Consider the following 4,404-nt stretch of genomic DNA (forward strand, 5'->3'; position numbering starts at 1 on the left):
CTGAGAAAGGCCTTCCACTCATCTACTGTTATTTTTAACTAGCTCACAGGCAAATCACGAGGACTCAGGTGAAACCATCCAAACCAAATCTCTAGGCTGTGACTTCTACCTGATTCTTCTAGATGCCAATTCCTCCCAGAGGTCCAGAATAATACCTGATTTCCCTCAGTCTCAAACAAATGGACAGATGGCAACTCAGACATGACACCAGGCAGAACCCCACCCCCAAATCCCATCCTCGCTCATCTTGCTTCACAGTCTTCCCCATCACAGTTAATGCTGGTCCGGCCAAAGACCCAGATGACCTGCTTTGATTAACCCTCTTCCCTCGCTCCCTACAATCAGTCCACTGGCAACTTATGCCAACAAATAGATTGCAAATCTGGCTATTCTCCCACGTCCCAGTCCAAGCTGTCTGCACCCTCACTCCACCCCAGCAGCCTCTTCCACTTCCTTCGGCCATCTCCAATCCATTCCTCGCCTCTCTCTTTTGCCCTTGAATAAAAGCCATGGCGTTTATACCATGATGAGAAGGCCCTGCATTCTCAAACCCTTCCCACCCACTAACCATATCTATCCTCACTTGTTCATAACATTTCAAAGACACTGGCCCTCTTTCCCACCATCAAGCAGGGCAAGACTACTTCTCTGGGGCTCCCTCTACCAGACACTCTTCACAGGATTGTCATACAACTGGCTGGCTGTCATTATTCAGCTCAAAACACCCTGGCTACCATTTCTAGACCCTTCAACCATCTCATTTCTTTCTTTCTTTGTTTTGTTTTGTTTCTCAAGACAGGGTTTCTCTGTGTAGCCCTATCTGTCCTAGAACTCACTCTGTAGACCAGGCTGCTCTCAAACTCAGAGATCCGGCTGCCTCTGCCTCCTGAGTGATTAGATTAAAGGTGTGAGCCACCGCCCGCCCAGCCCATCTCATTCCTTCTTAATTGGTTAGCACCATCATAATTTCCTGGTGCAGTCGCCTCCTGAGCAGAAGCAGGAATGTTTAGTGAAGTCACGAGCAGCTCCTATCTACTACCTCCCTCTCAGTCAGCTGCCTTATCATTCTGTCAGATGGGGAGAGTGGCATCCTCAGCCAGGATCTGTTCTTCACAAAGGCACAGTGTGTACTGCTGCTCTTATTAAAATATTCATAGGATGGCGTCTAAACTGTGTTCTTCCAGCTTCGTTCATGATGTGGAGGTTATGCGTATCAGTTGAGTCTGGAAACTTCCAGGGCATTCTTTTTATAAATGTGCAACTTACTATTTTTGTGACTAGCTAAACTTCTCCCCACAAGATTCTCTAAAATGGAACCAATGCTTGCTAAGTACTTACAGTGGCAAATATCCAGAGCCTGTGGGTACATGACTCAGAATTTCCCCTCAAGGTTTCCATTCAGACCTCCAGAACAAAAACCGTATGGTGCTGTTTCAATAAACGATGGATGGACGGATAAGTAAACAGATTTTTTAATGTCTCAACCCTATAAGTTACATTTAAAATCAGATTTCTATGTATACCTAACCAAAAGAAAAAAAATACTTTTTTGTCTCAACATGGTCCCAGGCGGTTCAAACTCCCTGTGTAGCCAAGGATGACCATGCATTTCTAATCTTTCTCCTTCCACCTCAGGGTGCTGGGATGAAAGGCCTGGTTTGTATTCAGTGCTAAGGCTGGAACTTAGGGTTTTGTGCCTGCTAAACAAGCGCTCTACCACCAGAGCTACAAGCCCGGCCTTTTTCTATATCCTGTGACTAAAACACTTAGTCTCTTTCTATTTCATTTTGTGAACCTCGCTCTGGGAGGTGTGTGTGTGTGTGTGTGTGTGTGTGTGTGTGTGTGTGTGTGTGTGTGTGTGTGTGTATGTGTGTGTACAATTTTTGAGTAAAAGTTTATGACTTTATTGTCTTTATAATAAAATTGGCTTAGAACTAGATAACTCGGCCCTTTATCTTCTTATCACCTCCCAATTAAAAATGCTCACATCTCTTACTAGCTGGCATCCTCTTAGATCTGCAGTTGGGGTCAACACACTCAAGTCTCAGAACAATCTTCTTTGTTTTAGTCTGCCACCATGGCCACTCTGTGTCCTGTCATAATGCCTTTTTCCTGAGCATACAAAGAATCCTCACCCATCTTGTACTGTGTCCCTTGGTGGGGTTGGAGTTTGCCACATTTCTTGTAGACAGTCCAGTGTGCCTGAGGAATGTTCTCCATATTGGTGGGAGCAATAGCAGCACAGAAAGATATATATATATATATATATATATATATATATATATATATATATATATATATGGTTTTTTGAGACAGGTTTTCTCTGTGTAGCTTTGCGCCCTTCCTGGAACTTGCTCTGTAGCCCAGGCTGGCATCGAACTCACAGAGATCCCCCTGCCTCTGCCTCCCAAATGCTGGGATTAAAGGCATGTACCACCACTGCACGGCGGTTTTTATATTTTCTCTGCTTAAGTTTTGTCATTTTTTTCTTTCTCTCCTGATCAAAAGCCCCACTTCTGTCCCTGTGACACTCCATCTGTATTTTATGTCCTGGGAAGCCATTTGCTTTGTCAACTAGTTTTCATTTTATATATGTTTTTCTCTTTTACCATATATGAGAATTACTCTTTTGTTCTTAATGGAGTTCACATTTAAATGTTCAATGCTCTTGCTCTGGCTTTGTTTTTATTTCCTTTTCGTTTTCAACTAATTCAATTTGCATGCCCTTTAAAGCATTTTAATTATTTGCTCTTCTGTGTAAGATATCTTTAGCTATAAGAGAAGAAAAACAAACAAACAAAAGCAAAAACTCTCCTCATGCCAATGCCATGAAAGGCTCCCAGGAGCAGCAACAACCAAAAGCCTGTCACCAAGCAAACCTGATACAGTGTCAGTCTCTGTGGTTCTCCATATCAACTGCAGCTGAAGGCAAGAAATTCTCGGTCTCAGCCACACAGACTCCAGACATCTATTCATAGAAGTTCAAGGTCACCCTGGACACAGCATTGACACCCTTCTCCTTGGTTCTGTCCTGACCTCCAGAGTCCTCCTGAGACAAGTGTCCAGCTGTCCAGGTGTTTTTGATTGTCTCCTGCCAATTTACAACAGTTTATTTTCTCATTGCTGAGACCAAATACCTGATAAGAAGCAACTTCCAGTGGAAGGATTTATTCTGGCTCATAGTTAGAGGGTACAATCCACCATGTCAGGAATATACGGCAGCAGGAGAATGAGGCTGTTTCCTCACAGCTGGGTAGATTAGGAAACAGACAAGGGGAATGCTGTCACTCTGCTGGCTCTGTCCTTTTTCCCCACAGGATAGTGCTGCCCACATTCAGGATGGGCCTCCTCCATCAGCTAATCCTATCTGGGAACATCCTTACAGACATACTCAAAGATGTGCCTCATTAACAACCTACATGTTTCCTAACTCAATCAAGTAAATAATCAAAGTTAATCAAAAATTAATCAAAACTGATGCTCTGCTTCCAGTTGCCAGTAGCTCTGCTCTGTTTTTTTATTTGTGTGTTTGTTTGTTTTTCTATCAGCAATCAGAACTTCCTGGTATGTCGTGGCTCTCTTTCTTCTCTGTCTTCCTTCTCCACCATGCATCCCCCAACCCTTTACACCAACAAGTATCTACAATCACCTACTGCTGGACTCTGATGACCTCAGGAGAGCAGAGCTGCTCCACTGACCCAGACCACTCACCTTTAGTCTAACCAAACTTTCATATTAAAAAAAAAATGTAGTTTGTAGGTTCTTGTTACACAAGTTTGACCTCCACTCCTAACCTTTATATTCTTATCCCAAATAAGAATACAAAACTAAAAATGAACAGGTATTTCAATGAACAGCTAAAAATATAGAAAAATCATATAATAAATAGAAACATGAACCTCAAAAAAAACAGAAATTGCAAGGTGTGGAATAACATCAGATATTATCACCAAAATGGAAAGACAGAGCAGTCATAAACCAAGAACAGGTATTGATGCAAAAGAAGTAAGAAGAAATTCTGAGAAATTCAAATGTTAAAGAAATTTTTCAACAGAGATTTGTAACTTAAAATTTAGAAGATTTCCAAGAAATAGAAATAAAAGACAGAAATGGAAATCAAGACAAACAGATAAAACACTTTGAGCTTCAATCCAGAAAATGTAACACCTGACTCCTACTTCCAGTGTCAAAAAGAAAAGAGAGAGAGAATGGGGGAAGAAATTATGAGGGGGTAGAACAGAAGCCTCTGAGACAAAAGAATTGTGGTGGCTGAGATGGGCTTGCTTCAGGCCCTGTCTGTGCTCTCTCTGAGCTCCCAGAAGGGAGAGGGGCCTGCTGCTTATGCTGGCTGGTCATTAGCAGACCTCAGGTAGTAGACAGTGATGGGCCACAGTTGGGAATGAG

The 4,404-nt window shown here is 42.5% G+C and overlaps 1 pseudogene; it reads right to left on the reverse strand.

Moving 5' to 3' along the window:
- Positions 1-1,934: 1,934 nt before the first annotated feature.
- Positions 1,935-2,220, reverse strand: LOC107401595 (large ribosomal subunit protein eL42-like; annotated as a pseudogene).
- Positions 2,221-4,404: the final 2,184 nt, after the last annotated feature.

This window comes from Peromyscus maniculatus, chromosome 5 (genome assembly GCF_049852395.1).
Source record: "Peromyscus maniculatus bairdii isolate BWxNUB_F1_BW_parent chromosome 5, HU_Pman_BW_mat_3.1, whole genome shotgun sequence".
Lineage (NCBI taxonomy): Eukaryota > Metazoa > Chordata > Mammalia > Rodentia > Cricetidae > Peromyscus > Peromyscus maniculatus.